Source organism: Ursus arctos, unplaced genomic scaffold (genome assembly GCF_023065955.2).
Source record: "Ursus arctos isolate Adak ecotype North America unplaced genomic scaffold, UrsArc2.0 scaffold_30, whole genome shotgun sequence".
NCBI lineage: Eukaryota > Metazoa > Chordata > Mammalia > Carnivora > Ursidae > Ursus > Ursus arctos.
The window spans coordinates 15,762,091-15,780,190 of record NW_026622986.1 but is presented as its reverse complement, the minus strand read 5'-3'; the positions used below and the strand labels follow the sequence as shown (position 1 = coordinate 15,780,190).

Here is an 18,100-nt window from a genome sequence, read left to right as displayed (position 1 = left end):
TAGGAGTCTCTGGATCTTACTTAAATCTTTTGTTTTAATTGGCAGTTTCTGACAGTTTTCAGGAAAAGGGGAAGAACTACCATATTATTGCTAGGTGGAGGTAGCAATATTCCCTGTTGGGCCTCTGCTGACACCAGCACAAGGAGGTTCCCTGTTACACCTGAGCCAGGATGGGAGTTCTGGCTCCCACATGGACTGCACGGGCACTGCAGTGAGGCTGGCCTCCTTACTATTTGGTGAGAATTAAATTTTTGACTCTTCATTAGGCCTCTGATATCCACCTCAGTGGGGCATACTCATATGTTTAAAAAAATCTATTCCTTATCCCTAGAGAGAAGATCTGTCTAAGTGTCCTTGATGAACTTCTGAAGTTTTCATTTCTATCATCTCCCTGCTGATGAATTCTTTTATTTACAGTAAGTCTCTTCACCTGTCTGGGCCTGGCAACTGCCCAGACGCTCTGTCTTCACCCATGGTGAATTTTCATATGCACAGAGACTGTTTTCTCCTATCATTATTCCAGTATTTTCTACTTCTCTTGCTCCTCCTCTGTTCCTTGGCTTCTCATTGTTTACGCCTTTGAATGTTTGTCTGTCTTTTCAGAGCATTTGGCTTTTAAAATAAACAACAATCAAGGAGGGGGTTAAGTTAAAGTGTTGAGAGTGTAAGTCAGTGCCTCTTGACCCAGGCATCTCCCCCTGGATGCAGGGGTCCTCTCAAGTTGACTGGGGAAGGGTCAATAGGAAAGACTGGCTGAGGAGCTAATTTTGAAGACAACCTATTTCCTCTGAGGAAAGGAAACAGTGCAAAACTATTTGAGGTCATATTTCTCTGTCTTAGCCACTTGAATGGTGTAGTGGCAATCAGAAGCTATAAATAGATAAACTTTGCTAGAAGCATCTTAAAGAACCATCAGGAAATGGCTGGCCTTGTTCATGATATTTTAGAAACTGGCATGTTAGCAGCTGATAGCACTATCTCTAATTTCACTTTTGCAAATATTACTCATGGACATTGTCACCCCTTTGTCAGTCTCTGGGATTCTCGGAAGTATCCTTTTATTTAACGTCCCATCCCCCCTGCTCTGCACACTCTTGGGCTTCTGGATGGTCAAATAGGATTTGAGTGATTGATTAGCAAGTTTTACTAATGATTTTTATTGGCTTTATTTGCTTAGCATGTAATTATCTTTTCCTGGTAATTAAGATTTAGTCTTAGTATTCATACTTGATATAATTTTGGATAAAGATTACCCCAGTTAGCGCCTGGGTAGCGCAGTCGTTAAAGCGTCTGCCTTCGGCTCAGGGCGTGATCCTGGCGTTCCGGGATCGAGTCCCACATCGGGCTCCTCTGCTGGGAGCCTGCTTCTTCCTCTCTCACTCGCCTGCTCTGTTCCCTCTCTCGCTGGCTGTCTCTCTGTCACATAAATAAATAAAATCTTTAAAAAAAAAAAAAAAAAAAAAAAAAAAAAAGATTACCCCAGTTAAACTCAACTGCATTTCTAATTTCCAAGCAATTGTAGAACAATTTATCCCAACTACAGTACTTCTATCTTCTGAGGGGGGAAAAACCTTTGTTTTGCTTTGTTTTAAAATATGAAGTATTTTTGCTTATGAAAGGTGACGGATAACACAGAATGCGGTTTTAAAAATAATGGCTTCCAACAAATTGTTCATTGGATAAAATTGGTATCAGTCTAGGATATAGTAACCTTTTCTTTGGAGAGGCATTTGAATGAGTTGGCCTTTTGAATCCATTTATTAGATTAATCTCTTTTCAGAATCCCAATTATGCCATATCTGGCATCTGGAAAAAAAGAGCATAGTGTCCCTGTCCACTTATATTCACGGACCCTAATAAAACCTGCTTGTGGGCCACGGCATTCAGCTGGTGTCTGAGCAGGTCTCCTTCTATCCCCTTAGCGAAAATGAAGTGGGTATCTGGATTTATCCAGGTCAACAGAAAGCGGGGCTGAGCGGGGCTTTAGCTGATCCTTCTTTGAGTACGTGGGCAGCTGTGTGGCTCCCTGGGCCCTTGCCGAGAAGAGCAGAATTGCCAGGCCACCTTGCTGGGGTGTGGTAGTGACGGCTCCTTCCCTGGCCTTCCAGCAAGGCTGCCGGGGTGACAAGGAGCCGCTGCACTTTGGACAGCGTGCGTTCTGTCAGCCACGTTCTTCCGCATGCTCGCTCTTGGAGGCACTAATGATGAGGTGAACTGCTTTCTAGAACTGCTTTAAGGTCATCCTAATTGGCTACTTTGTGTAATACAGCCTTTCAAAGAGACTATGTATTCTTTTGCTCACAGCTGCATATTAATACTACTTCCTTTGGAATTTGATTAAAGCAGCCTCGACTCTGATACTTGTATGATTTGATAGTGGTTACAGAATGATCTGCACTGAAGCTCCCAGCGTGACACAATTGCTCGAACTACCCCTGAGTGGGGGGCGGGGGGGGGGGGGAGCTTGCGGGGGGGGGGAAGCTTTGGCAGAGAGGAACCCCCACGCATATGCTTTCCCGGCCACCCGGCTGTTGTGAACAGCGGCTCAGCAGCAGGTGAAGGAGCCCCAGGCCCGGGGACTCGTCCCTGTCAGCACTAATGCTGCTGCCTAAACACTTTAACTCCCTTCGGTTTGGTTTTCCCACAGACGCTGCTGACTGGGGCTACTGCTAAGCCGAAGCGGGCTGGAGGTCAACAATCCGGAGACTGCTCTTTATTAAAGGATCAGCACGTCTTAATGCACACATCCGCTGGGGCCCAAAGATCTGGGTCTCCGGGAAAGAAGTTTTCTCCTTCTCTTTAAATTAGCGAAGACAAACCCACAGCAGGTGCGGGGGGGGGGGTGCGGGGGGGGCAGCTCAGGGGTCGTTCCTATATTCGAATTCTAAATGTGGAACGGAAAATCTTGAATAAGGAAGCTCCTCTTGCTCTCCAGACTCAAGCTGCTGTGTCATCGAGGAGTCTGTTTGCAGACATGAGCTCCGCGTCATGAGCTGAGCCTTGGCTCGGCCCCGCCCCCGGGAGCACTTGGACCCGACGGCACAGAGCCTTCGCGGGGCGCTGCGTGACTGCCAGGGCTTAGCGGCTTCTCTTACCCTGAATGCAGCTCCTCAACATGTCATTACCCCTCCCACACATGGAACCCGTCTCCCAGGTAAATGTTTCTGCTCCGCTAACGCCGGTTCCCGGTATAAAACAATCCTCCTCTCTCCGCTCCCTGTGGGCCACCAGGCACACGCGGAGACCGTGCTGGGTGGTGTGTGCTCAGGCCGGGGCTGCCCTCACATTTTTCCTGCAGTGATCACACGACGCGAAAGGGGAGCCTGAGGAAGTGTTGGCTCTGCCTTTTCTCCCCCATTGTTTCTTTCCTTCCACAATTGGAGGGAAAAGTGTCGGGTTTTTGTGAAGTGCCATAAAATTGGATTTAATAAGAAGAAATTAGGAAACCATGCCATTGAAATACCTCATAACATTAGCAAAAGAAAAAGGCAAAAAATTGGGCCGCCTGGGTGGCTCAGTCGGTTAAGTGGCTGCCTTCGGCTCAGGTCTTGATCCCAGAGCCCTGGGATCGAGTCCGCATTGGGCTCCCTGCTCAGCAGGGAGTCTGCTTCTCCCTCTGACCCTCCCCCCATGCTCTCTCACTCACTTTCTCTCAAATAAATAAAATTGTTTTAAAAAAGCATAAAATAAAATTGTTAAAAAAAGGCATAAAATAAAATTAGTGGCTGGGTGGGTTATCTCCAAATGCGTATTGCTGATGAGATGATGAGACTCCCTTGCAAATTTGACTGCAATGACTAATCAGAACTTATCTGTTCCAAATCTGAATGAGATTAGGGTTCGGGGAGTCTGCAGGAGTATCGGGAGTGCAGGGCAACTTCCCCTTCCAGCTGCTGCCTGTGTTGCACATTGATAGCAGACAAAGCAAAGAACAGAGACAGACAATCCACTCTGAAAAAACAATAAAGCAACCAGCGTAGATGGGTGCCAAGGCATTAATAAGCCTACAATTCAAACAAAAGCAATCTGTTTTTGTCTATCAAGTTTGCAAAGATAAAAGAAACTGTAATTCCCTGTGTTGGCAAAAGGTACCGGGGAGCTACTAGAATCAGATAGACTGGTTTTGCTTCTTAGCTCTTCCTCTTACTATCGAAGCGGACACAGGCATGTCGTGTGTTTTCTCTGTGACTATTTCCTGTTCTGGAAGATGCAGATAATGTTAGTAACCACCTCACAAGGGTTTTGAGAAATTTCAGTGAAGTAATGCTTATAAAGTGTTTAGTATAGCATCTGACACAGAGTAAATGCTTAATTAATATTGGAATTCTAATAATTATTATTGGAAGCTAGAAACCCAATATACTGATGGGGGAGTATGAACTGACAAAACCCTAAATAATAAAAACATGACATATATGTTAAAACCTTACTAACAAGTATACATCTGACTTAAGCACCCCGTTTCTAGAAATCTACTCAGAGGAAACAGGACACAATAATATGTTTTACAAGGATAGCTTTTATGGTATTTTTTATAATGACAGAAATGGAAACAATTTAAATACCTAACAGTAAGGGAGTAGTTAAAAATGATGGTGTGTGTGCCTCCCAGTTTCAGTCAGGTATCTTTCCAAGAGATGCAGGTGATGTTTTTGAGGAATATTTAATGGCTAAGAGGAAATAATACTATGTGAGAATAATGGTTTTCGGTGGTCAGTGGGATTGCCCGTGATTTGTGATTTTTATTAATATTTGTTCGTAATTTTAAATTTGTCTGTAATCAGTCAACAAATACTTTGGGGGCATCTGCTGCATATTGGGCACCCCGGTGGGCACCACGGATAAGGTAGTGACTACAGCAGATGGAGTACTGTCCTCACAGAGCTTCCGGTGTCGCCACTGAACATGTGTTCCTCTTATAACAAAGAGGCCTACTAGTAACACAAAAGCGGAAACTATCTTAGTTTGTTAGGTTGCCAGAACAAAGTACCACCGGTTAGGTGGCTTAGACAACAAATTATTTTTCTCACGGTCCTGCAGGCTTGAAGTCTGAGATCAGGGTGTCGAGAGGGTTGGTTTTCTTCCAAGACCCCTTTCCTGGGCTTGCAGGTGGCCGTCGTCTCCCTGTGTCTTCACCTGGCCTTTCCTCTGTAACTGTGTCCAAATTTCCTCTTCTTAGAAGGACACCAGCCTGATTGGATTAGTGTCCACTGTAGTGACTTCGTTTAACTTAGTGACCTCTTTAAAGATCTTATTTCCAAATACAGTCATATTCTGAGGTACTGGTGGTTAGGACTCCAGCATATGAACTTGGTGGGGGGAGACAAATTCAGCTCATAATAGAAACCATTTGATAATATTTCTTGTCTGACGATCACTCTTTTGAGTTATATGGTAAAGAAACCACGTGCTTCTTCTTTTCCTTTCGATTAGCCCCTTTGGCGAGCCCCTTTGGCGAGCCCCTTTAGGAAGACGAAGAGCACGGACCTCTCTTTGAAAGCCTGTTCATTGGCCCTAAGATGGGCAGCTGTGGAAATGTTAGTTTAGGGGAAGGTGACTTAGATGGGAAGTCCTAAATCATCTGTAGAGGATTATGATGTCATGGCGACATTCAAGGGTTTCCCTGGCACTTCAAGTCTGAGCGAACTTCAAGTATGAACTTGAAGTGCCTAGTGAGTCCAGGGTCCCCACCTCAGCCCAGAACTAAGCATTCCATGTGAGCCTCCCAGGGAGGACTTCCTGAGGGCGGTGTCCCAAGGTCTAACCGAATTCAGATGCATAGTCTGCAAATGAAATCTTCTGGGTGTGGCAAGGGCCATCCAAGGAGAAGGAGTCATTGATCGAGAACAGTAAAACCAGAAGCTTCTTTTATTCTATAAATCCAAATTTACCTTCATTAAAAGAGGGGATAGATGGCTGTTTTCAGCTGGAGGATTACCACAGGGTCGGATTAATGTAGACGTGGACGAGAACCTACAGACATCAAGTCCATTCCCTTGTTTTAAAGGTCAGGAAACTGGCCCACCAAAGTCACCGAAGTTTGCCCAGATCACACATGCGATGAGCAGCGAAGGCTGATCTCAAGACCAGGGATCCCGATCTTGATCCGGGGTCATTTCTGTGCTAAACTCTGAGGGATGGAGGGAGCACGTGTGCTGGTGGAAACAGTGGACCTGAGGTTCTGCCCCAGCTGCAGACTGATGGGCTATCTGAGGGCTCTCTTTGGTCTCCTGTTGGTGGTGGTGGTGGTGCTTTTTTACCTTCAAAATAAAAGTTAGATACTCGAGTCCCTTTGAACACTAATGTCCCTCCAGTCTTCTCTGGGTGCCACTCATTCTATGAATGATTTCCAGCACACTAACAAAAAGAGCCATGGTGTCATGTCTCATCTAAGGAAGACGGAGGACTGGGAGGAAAAACAAACAAACGAACAAACAAAAAGCAACTTACAAAATGTGGGAAACGAATGATAAAACAGTTTGCAATCTTGTGTTTGCCTCCACTTACGTTAAAGAGCGAGCGTCTACCTCCCAGCTCATGGAGTGATTACACTCTGATACTTTTTGTTTGCCTTTTCAGATTCCTGCAATGTCATTCTTTTTTTTTTTTTTTTTTTTAAGATTTTTATTTATTTGAGAGAGAGAGAAAGCACGCACAAGCAGCGGAAGGGGCAGAGGAAGCGGGAGAAGCAGACTCCCTGCTGAGCCAGGAGCTCGATGCGGGACTTGATCCCAGGACCCCGAGATCAGACCCCTGAGCAGAAGGCAGATGCTTAACCAACTGAGCCACCCAGGCGCCCCATCCTGCAATGTCATTCTTACCTCTGTTTTTATTAGCAAGTGAAACATCTTCATCTCATTTTCTTCTCCTCTTGAAATGCTAAGCTATCGTTTTCAGGGTGCCAAATGTCAAGGGATTGATGAAAGTTATTTTAGCTTGTCTTTTTGATTAGTTTTAAATGTTTTTCTTCTTTTCTTCGTTCTTCTCTCTGTGTTCTCTTCAGTGTGCGATTAGGTTTGTTTTCAAAAGGTGTTGTAACCTTAGCAAAATTTTCATTAGCATTCCCTGTGCACATTTTAATTAAAGGAAACTCATGCTTTGCTCAAGCCATCAGAGAAATGAAAAGTATAGTCTAATGCTAAATACGCTGGTATTTTGCATGAAATTAACTGGACCCCCTTCTCCAATGTAAGAACAGAAAGAAGGCCATAGACCAACACCCACTCACAGAAAAATTCATAAGGAGCACGGTTCCAAGACTGTTTCCAATTATCTCATGTCCTTTTTGGTTTTAAAGGACAAGGATCTAAACGAGGAGTTGTACCTTCCTGGATGAAACAGAGCATTAATTGCTGACATTTTTACTTGCTGCTGCAGAGCATACGTGAGGTGTGAGGCATATATTTCTACAAGGTTCCCGCGTCAGTTGTACAATTTTTACTTGGGTTTCTTGCATTAGTCCTTTACTAAATTGATGCTGCTAATTTCATTTATGTTACAAAAATTGAAATTTAAACCATTAGTCTTTCCCTCAAGTATACAGAAGACTAATAAACTGTATTTCACTTGTCAAAGTTTCACTTGTCACTTTTATCATACATAGTGTTTATGGAAATAAGGGTTCTTAGAATTTTCTGCTTTTTTGTTTCAGCAACAAGGGAAGACCATCTATTTTATTTTGTTTAGAACTCTTATTTTCTGTCATTTTAAATGAACCTAAAACTTTGCTCTGGAGTATCTGATCCAAGAGTCTGTATTTTTTTTTATTTTAATGTTTTTTTATTATATTATGTTAGTCACCATACAGTACATTCCTGGTTTCTGATGTAAAGTGTGATGATTCATTAGTTGCATACAACACCCAGTGCACCATGCAATACGTGCCCTCCTTACTACCCATCACCGGTCTATCCCATTCCCCCACCCCCTCCCCTCTGAAGCCCTCAGTTTGTTTCTCAGAGTCCATAGTCTCTCATGCTCCAAGAGTCTGTATTTTTAGCAACCTTCACATGGTCACTTTAAAAAATTGCTTTTAAACAATCTTTCATTTTTGTGCTCTTTTGGTCAGTATGACTAAGAAATTACTCCGGTTGGTGAGTAAATTTGAAGATAACTCCCTCCATGTGCCAAAGAACAAAATGTTACAAGAACTGCCTGTTGATTTGCTGTGGTTCCTTGACAAAGAATCTTGAACTAGCCAGGAATCCACTGAGGCCTGGAAAGAACGACAGTTATGGCACATGACCCCTGCCCCGGTCCTAACTCCTTCCACCCTGTGGGCCTTTAGCTCCTTATTCCAGCAAGTGTTGGCCACGGAACCTGAGAAGTGAAGTAAGAGCAGTTGAGATGTCCACAGAGCAAAGAGTGGATGGGACCCCGTCCACCTCCGTTCATGATCGGTGCACACTCTGACCTGCAGATAATTCATTAATTCATAATGAGAAATCACTGTCACAGAGATTTGGAATACTTAGAGTCTACATGGCCTCCTCGTGGACAGACTGACATGGCAAGTCAAATAATACTACAAAACTGCTACATGAGAATGAAATTAGAAACTAGGGAGTTAATGGCATCCGGCTAAAAGAGTTGAACGTATCCATTTCATAAAAGGGATGTTCTTACTAATGGGACCACAATATTTGAAGTCCATTAGCTAACTCTCCTTCATCTCCGGATATGCTTGGATAGGCATTCTACCATTTACCTCAGTGACTCCCCTTCTTCTATGTTTCCTAACTGACCAGCTCCTTTAATGATTTATACATTCTTTATTTAGACATATCAATACATTTAATCATATCATGGTGAAATTAGCCCTGCCTGGGAGCCGTGCTGTCTCTTTAAAATGATGGTCATTCATCCATCAAATATTTATAGAGCGTCTCCTGTGGGCCGGGCCTTGTATTTCGCATTAGGCACGTGGCGGTAAGTGAAGACGAGTTACACAGTCTGGTGGGGGAAATAACTAAACAAGCAATTATAGTCCCGTGTGACAGGTGTTACGGAAGGAAAAGAGCAGGGAGTTATGGGTCACGTCCTCCCTAGTCTAAGGGACTCGAGAGGGTTTCTGGGAGAAAGTGATGCCAAATTTGAGAACTGAAGGATGGGGTTGGGAAGGACAGAGATGAGAAGAGTACGCTTGGGAACTTCCTGTGTGAAGGCCCACGGGGGAGAGAGTACAAGTGACCTTCAAGGCACGGAAAGAATTTCATTAGGGCCATAACGTAATGTGGAGATGATAATGGCTGGTGAGCTCAGCAGGGACCAGATCAGGAAGGCTCTTATTAGACTTGCTGAGAAGACTGGACTCTCTCCACGCTTGCTACGTTTCATAATGGGCAGAAATAAAGCCAGGAAGTGGGCACAAAGGATGTCCACACAGGCTTCCGGCTGGGCTACAGCACAGCACTATGCCTTGCAATAGTCTGTAGGAAAAGTGGAGGGAAGTGGAGGGATTCATTTGCCTGCTTTTTTCCCATTTCCTGTTTTCCATCATTAAGGGTTACCCCAGGTGTATCAGTTCCAGTTAACCAGAGAGGCAGAACCAAGGGGAGACTCTACGCATGGATTTGTCACAGGAATTGGCTTATGCCCTTGTGGGGACTTGCTTGACAGTCCCATAAAGCTGTCTCCGTATTTGGTGCAGGAGCTGGAGTGCACAGGGCAGGTGGTCGGGAAGAGACGATGATGAGCAGGCTGGAAGTCCATGAGGAAAGCCTACGTCTGTTCTTGCTTCCTTCGACCTCTGTGGGGAAGGTGGTCTGGCAGAAGAGGGCGCTCTTTGTCATCGAGCTTAACACACACCCATGGCCTAGGATTCGGGAACACTGAAGGTGAATTGAGAAAGTAAGACAATTGCAGGCCCAGCTGCTGCTTCATGCCAATGCGGTAAGTCACCCAATCAGCACCACATGTCAGCTACAAAATGGCATCCTCCTTTTGTCCACCTAATGAATCTCCCTAGAATCCCCGTTGGTCCATCTTGGGGCATGGCTTTCAGACCAGAATGCCACCTGCTTCTCCTCCAAACCTCATTCACGGGCCAGTGGTTGAAAGCACAAGACCTGGTGGGAATTTAATTCTAGGTAGCACCATCTGGCCTGTGTGGTGTGGAGCTTCATCCAAGTGTAGAAGTTCTAAGAGAAGCCAAAAACTTTGAGCAGCTGTTGTTCAGGCCCGGCATGTGTAGAGCAAGTGTCGGTTGGCCCATAGCAACCAACACTTGGTAGCAGAATGGGCTGGGAGGCAGTATATCTGAGGGGATCTGAGGTGCCTCAAAATAGAGCTATCTGTTAGGAAATTTCAATAAAATTATACATAATAGGACGTTTAAGCCTGAATGGAAAATGTTTTAAAACTGAGTCAGAAGACTTTGAAAAGTTTATTTTTATTGGGCAAAGAAACATAATATTTCAGAACCCTGTCAACTGAAGCTTATAGTTCTTATGTATTGACTCTAAAACCTTTTACGTAATAAATAATTTGCAAATTTGGGTACTTTACCGCTAAAGTTTTTAATATCCATGTATATCTATTATACATTACCTATGGTTATAACACGGAGTGGTGCTTCACTCAGATTAAGAGCTGCAATTCTAAAAGCTGGTTCTGAATGAGAATAACCTTTCATTCAGCTTCTTAAATGTTTTTATCAGTAAAACTTAGTGGTAGGATTATTCCCGTTGATTATAGTGACTGGTTGTGGGGAGGGGGAGGGATTAAACTAGATCATGATGGTCCTTTGGGGTTTGTGAAATAGTGCTTTACATTATTTTTTAAGTAACTGAATTATCAATGGATCAATTATCACGACTTTCTTGTGGGGTATAGATCAATTTGAATTTCTTGTTTAACTTCAAATGAAAACAATCCGTGTTGTATTTTTAGAAAACTAGACAGTAGGAATGATCACGGGCAGCTTCACAAAGGAGGTAAAGGTGGTCTGGAACCATCCTTTGTCTCCACTTCAACACTCACAAAAATTCTGCAAGTATTAGACAAGACTCTTTAGACTGTGTCAGAAAACTGACTTGAAATAGCTTAAGCCAAAAAAAAAAAAAAAAAAAGAGGAATCTATCAGCTCTTGTAACTGAAGTCTAGAAGATTTCCCGTGTGGCCGAATTCAGAGACTCAAGTGATATTGTCAGATATCTTTGTCTGTCTCTTCCTCTCATGCACACATACGCAGTTTCTACCAAATCCAGCCCGAGGTAGGCTCCACCCCGAATCCCCACTGAGCAGCCTCAGAGGCTGGGATGTTCCTGGTGACCATGGCGAGTAAGGTGGCTGGCAGTCCCACTGTGTAGTAATGAATTAACTTCACCCAAAGAGAGATCTGGCCTAGGTCCTGGCCCTTGTGACATAATCCCTAAGCCCTTAGAATTTCCAAAGTGATGGGAGTGTCTTTGTTATCCGTGGTTAGCAGCTTGGACCACATCTGGTGGTTTATTCTAACGAGGTGATTCAAGGCAAGGGCCCGGCCACGCCAGAAAGATCAGCCATTTGATGAGAAAGTTGTGACTTGAAGCCATGAGATATCAGCTTAAAATCAGGAGAAGGGTGGTGGTTAGAAATTGAATCCAACCATGTGGGCAATGATTCAATGAGTCATGCCTAAGTAATGAAATCCCACTGAAACTCTGGAGACCAAAGCTTGGGCGAGTTTCCCTGGTTGGCAATATTCTTTAATTGTTGTAACATTTTGATGCTGGGAGCGTAATGCATCCCTGAGAATGCATATTTAGAACCCTCTCACACTTTATTTTCTGCATCTCTGGCTATAATTTGTACCATTTTGCTATAATAAAACCATACTTCTAGTAAACTGAGGGTGCTCATGGGAGCCCCCAAATTTGTAGCCAGCTGGTCTGAAATTAGGATGGCTCTGGGAACCTCTGAGCTTCTGAGGTGAGGGTAGCCTTGTGGGGACTGTTCCTTCAGGCTTTGAAGTTTGGCATCCTCTTTGTAGTTGGTGTCAGAAGTTTTGGGGAGACTTGTCTAGATGACTGTGCCCTTAACCTTGAGTTTGTCTACCTCTGGTACCCATCACGGGGGAACAGCAGTTTCTGAAAGGAAAAATGCTGGGTAAACAAAAAAAGAAACCAAACAAAATAAATAAAACAAAACCAAAACAAATGCCCAATTAACTCCCTTCTCAATGTGCTCCATCACTCTCAAAAATATGGTACCTATCACAATGCCCCATGGCTACTGTTATGGACTGAATGTTTGTATCCCTCCCAAATCCATATGTTGAAGCCCTAAACCTCAGTGTAATGGTATTTCGAGGTTGGCTTTTGGGAGGCAATTCGGTTTAGATGAGGGCATGAGGATGGGGCTCCCATCATGGGAGTAATGTTCTTTTAAGAAGAGAAAGAGAGACCAGAACTCAGTCTCCCTGCCATGTAAGGTCACAGGAAGAAGGTGGCTGTCTACAATCCAGGAAACAGGTCTTTATCAGGAATTGAATCTGGGGGCACTTCACCTTGATCTTGGGCTTCCAGCCTTCAGAACTTTGAGAAATAAATGTCTGCTGTTGAAGCCACCCCGCCTGTGGTATTATGTTATGGCAGCCCAAGGCAACTAAGGCATACTAAGACCTTCCAGGGCATGCTTACCCAAAGCTGGGACCTTGGACAACATTTTGTGTTTTGTACCTTCCCTAATGACCAGTCCTGAAATAAAGACTTGACTTAAGTAGCTAGTTATTGATAATGAATGTGCTAACTTTCTTCTAACACTTACTTTTGAAAGTCATTGAGTTTTTAACCCAAATCACAGAGTCATCTAGAATGTAAGCTTCAGGAGGGCAAGGACTAGTTAGAAAGCTCCCTGGTGTCCAAGGGGTCAATTAAGACAATGAGCCAAACCCTCAAGCCTTTACTCATTTATTGCAATAGTGTCAGCAAAAGGCCACAAAGGGAAGGCAGGTGCTGGCTTCCCCTCTGTTCCATGTACTCATAAATGGAGCTGAGCGAGGACCAGGTAGATCTGTACACTGCTGAGGGAGCACTGAGCCACAGGGTCCCGCCGTTTTGTGGAAGGGGGGAATTGGGGGCAGGAAAAGGGCAAGGAGTGGAAAAGTACTGAGCATGAGTCAGAGTGGAGGAAGAGGTCTTCCAGTACCTCCCCACCATCAGGAGGTTCCCTGGGAAGCCTGCCAGGCTCAAACCTTATAATTAGCTACGGTCGGGCCTGAGAGATTACACGTAGGATTTTGGCCTGGAGTGGGACTCCTCAGGACCCTGGTCTGTTTGTTCCCTAAGGCAGCATTGGGGCCCGAGACAGTGCGAGGCACAGAGTAGGCGCTCAGCAAATTATTTTTACAGCTGGCAACCAGAGCCACTGAAGATGCCCCAGGAGCTATTCCATTGGCCCTAATAATGTCACTGAATGTTAGAGCACCTGTCTCCAAAACGGATGGCTCCAGCAACACATCAGATGCCCAGTCTAACAGGTCTCCAACAGAGCAGCGAACACGGGAATCGTGGCACGGGGTTGGGAGGTAGAAGAAAGACAAGAGCTGGCAGAAGACAAAAAAGAAAAAAAAGTGTGAAGAAATGAATGGATGGTTACTGGAGGTTTGGGGAAGTGCCCTTTTGTGCTCATTGCATGAAAATGGAGCTTTATAATTTTAAATTCTCATGTGAGGAAAGTGGATTAGGTTGTAAAATTTATATCAACTCCCTGCACCTTCTGCCATTTGGCCTTTGGGCTCATTCACAATGTAATGGTCACGATGTGCTTTGTCCCCAGAGGTCAGCAGAAGAACGCTCTTCCCGTCTCTGATTATAGCATATTCTCATTTAAGAGGGGCCTCTCCTGATCTTTGCATGCTGCTCCCCCATCTGTCCTTCCGGTTTGTGCATTTGGCCAAATCCAGAGCCATAAGTCACAGTTCACTCCGTAGGGTAGCGTGGCATGTCTGCGGTACTCAGCGTTAACTCACCGGATTGAAAGGATCAAAGAAACTAAACTTTGCTAAACAAGAAAAGCCTGCTCTGTTGAATGCTTCTTGGAAATTTGCATATTTTCATCTCATTGCCTTATAAATTATTACCAGGAAGTGAAATCTTTGTAGTCTATAAACAATACGATGAAGTGCAATTTTTTTCCCCTCTAATGGATTTGTTTTTAAAGAAACAAAGCTTGGATTCAAATATTTCAAAGATGTTTTCTATGATCCCATGTTATTTAAAACTCATTCATTAAACATCTGATGAATAGGTCTATTGCATTTTTTTTAAAGCTGATTGAATGCTCATTTTGGAAGGATGGAATGAATTATCACACAATGATTTCATTTCAATACGTCTTTGTAGGTGTCCGGTGTTATATGGAATTGAATTGGCTAGCAATTGACAGGCTCGCAATCATTATTTTTCATGTAAAAGCAGAAGTCTATCTTTAATCTCATATTTTCAGTGGTGGAAGAGATGGAGGTGGTGAAGCATTATTATTTGTCCCGCGCAGTAAATTACGCCACAAAATAAATCATGTGCAGGGCTGTCATAATGGCCGCAATGGTTATAGTGACAGGAAAAAAAAAAAAACAAAACAGTAGTGACGGCTAGCCTTCAGTGCACAGTGAAATAGTGAACAATTTGTTAAATATCCCTGGAGTCAATTAAACTGGCATATGATCCGTTTGGTGGCTGCCAAGCCTCAGTGGGAGCCAATTAGAATTCACCAAAAATGAAAATGGATGAATCTGGAAAAACAGTGCTAGATAGATGGGGGAAAGCAAACAAGTCATTGAGCCAAGAATAATGTTGGTGGGCATTCTCTAAAGGAGATCGGTAAACAGAGGACTGTAGAGTTGTTCCACGTTCACGGTGTTTTGAATGTTTCTTCTGCAATATTTTAAGCCATTACTGCAAAGGAATTAAATTAGTTGGATTTAGCCTACACAACATGAGAGAACCATTCCGCAAATTGCAGCCATTATTAATTTTGCTCCAGAAGCTGCCTTGCATGAAACATTAGAGTGATTTTTCTTTTCTTTTTGCATTTAAACTACAGATAAACACTGCAGATTGCTCCAGATGAATGCTGTGGAGACGCTGAAGCCTGTCCGACAGTTTCTTTTTAAGTCAGATATTCCATCGTGAAAGATGTTGGAACAATCTAATGATGGATGTTGATTAGTTCACTGCTGTCAAGACGAGTTACTACTCCACATCTCTGATACTGATCGTGTTTTTGCAGTCATGATTGAGTTGTTAAAGAAAAAACACTCCACGGAGCTCTCTCGACTGTGTCCAAACCAGCACCAGCTTGAAGTATCATTGGCTGACCCAGCAGCATCAAAACCCACAAAGCGAATAGGTTAGATCCATCCCGGAGACTTTTCTCCAGCAGCAAATGGATTTGCCCTCTTTAGAGCAGGGAGCAGAGTCCCAACACTATTATTCTTATTGGAACAGACTAAGGAATTTACTTCAAATGAGGTTGCTGGTTGTCCTGTGGAAGCTGTGTCAGAATAAATACCCAGCTACTCTTCAGAGGCATAATTTGTTCATTCTCCCATGAAACATTTGGGCCACATGAGCGGTAGATAGCAGACTTTGTTTGGATGGAGGAAAAAGTCTTTCACTGTAGCCGAACTTGTATGTGGCTCAGGTAGGGTCCCATTGTAATGAAAACAGTTTAACATTCGGTTCTTTGCAAAGAGCTATTTCCATATGCCAGATGTCCTGAAGCAATAAGCCTCTGTTACTTGCTCACAGTCAATTTTATTAAGGGAAAAATTCCAAGTGACAGATGTCACCAGTGAATGTCCACATCAGTTTCATGCAGAACTGGCTTTGAAATGTATCATTGCAGGGTAACTCTTTAAATGCAAAACCTGTACTCTTACAATTTGACAAGATAGGATGTTTCACAGATTTACAGGAAGAGGCATGGACAATTTCTCATGTGGCAGACCATATATTGTAACTTTTTTCGACCCCAAACTTCCCTAAACTTAGGATAGTGCTTGATAATGCACGAGGTGCTTGATAATGAAAGAGATGATGGCTATGGCCCAAATGCTTTTTATGGGGTCGTTTGGCAACTAAAGGCCAAAACTGGGGTGATTGGCATATGCCGTAAGAAGTAGGCACAGGATGGGATGTGCTATCAAGAGCAAACAAAACTTCATGAAAGTGTCAAATTCATTCTGTCTTTTCAAATACGGTGTGTCCCTACTAGGTGTAAACTATGAGGATAGAAATTCCAAGTGATACAAAGTTGCTCGGTGATAACTTGGATTTCTTGATGGGGCTTGGGTTGTGGATGGTGGCATCTCCTTTCTTCATATTGAAATTTAAGGTCTACCAACTATGAGCTTCCAGGTGTTTTAAAAAAAGTTTTTATCTATTTATTTGAGGGAGAGAGAGAAAGTGTGTGTGTGTGGGGGAAGCACAGAGAGAGAGGGAGAAGCAGGCTTCCCATGTGGGGCTCGATCCCAGGACCCTGAGATCATGCCCTGAGCGGAAGGCAGATGCTTAATCAGCTGAGCCACCCAGGCGCCCCCTATGAGAATCTAGTTAACAGAAGGTCTTCATATTGGCTTATCACAATCTGGAAATGAGGTCGTTAATGCTGTCCCTGAAGTGGAGCCCCTTGGCGGGGCTTCTTCCATTGGACTGAGTTAGATAATAGGAGACCAGAGGATACCAACGATGACCTTGGGAGCATTTACATAGGTCATTCCTAACAACAACACCACTATGCCTATTTAAAGCAGCCATCGAGGGCACTTAATGCTTTTATCTTATTCCTTGTCCATTGACTCTATTTGGAAATGTCAACACCATTTTGTGTTTGTCTGAGATAGCCTCCATTTGTGTATGTCAAGCCGGGAGACACACTTCAGTTGACCTCATAAAGTAATTCTCCTTGTCAGAAACATGCCCGCTAATATCCTGGACTTGATCGTTCCCTGTCCTCACTGTAAAGTGGTCATTGAGAAACATGTCCAGTCTTTTTCCTCTTTGTGTGCCTTGCCGGGGTGACACAGATATTGCTGTCTTCTGGTAGAGACTACTCTTTCCCCTCAGACTTTCTAATCTTTTAAATATTTAACATATTAAATTGAAGGCTACACCCGAGCCTGATCTTTCCTTGGTAACAGGGATAATAGTGGGACAGAGAGTGTTGGAAATATCTCCTTTTCAAAGGTATGCCTTTTTTTCCCCCATTTGGTATTTGATTAAATCAGTGATTCTAATTTATCAGCACGTTGGTAACAAAACCAGTCAATTTTTTGCCAGGGCCACTCCATCTTCTAGTAAAGTCTCTAGGACACAAAGAGTACATTTATCATGAAGAGATTATAAAGGTTCACTTTGACATTTCAAGGGAGACTGATTATATGTATTCTTTTCATGAGATGCTGAAAGTCTATGTGAGTATCAGTTATGCCCAAGGAACTACCAGATCTTGATGACTTTCCTACCTCCGAAGTTAGACTCTTGGATCCCACAATTAGGGGAAAGTTTTACTTTTCAGTTTGCTCTGAACTGAATGTTTGCTCCCCTCCCATTTGTATATTGAAACCTAACCCCCAAGGTGATGATATTGGACAGTGGGGCCTTTGGGAGGTGCTTCGGTCGTGAGGTCTCTTATTAGAGGGACCTGAGAGAGAGACGGCTTGTCCCTTCCACTGTGTGAGGCGACAGTGAAAAGGCATCTGTGAACCAGGAGGTGGGCTCTGACCAGACACCAACTCAGCCAGCACTGTGATCTTGCACTTCTTACTTTCTAGAACTGTGAGAACTGGATGTCCGTTGTTTAAAAGCCACTCAGTTACTAGTGTTTTTGTTATAGCCACCCAAACTGACTAAGATGTTTAAATATGATTCCCAGTATGTTGTAAATAAACAGAATTAAAAAAAAAGATTTTATTTACTTATTTGAGAGAGAGAGAGAAAAAATGAGTAGGGTTGGGGCAGAGGGAGAGGAAGAGGGAGAAGTAGACTCCCCATGGAGCAGGAGATCATGACCGGAGCTGAAGGCAGACACTTAACTGACTGAGACACCCAGGGGCCCCAATAAATGGAATTTTAAAAGCTTTTAAGCACATTTATAATATACTGATAATTGGGTAAAT

At 43.6% G+C, this 18,100-nt stretch overlaps 1 long non-coding RNA gene across 1 annotated transcript; it reads left to right on the top strand.

Annotated features, from left to right (window-relative positions):
• The first annotated feature begins 2,532 nt into the window (after window positions 1-2,532).
• On the top strand, window positions 2,533-18,045 carry LOC113241333 (uncharacterized). The gene is made up of 4 exons (XR_007190112.2): window positions 2,533-2,828; window positions 2,936-3,154; window positions 9,650-9,891; window positions 15,025-18,045. It is a non-coding gene; the product is annotated as an uncharacterized LOC113241333 (long non-coding RNA).
• The last annotated feature ends 55 nt before the right edge of the window (window positions 18,046-18,100 follow it).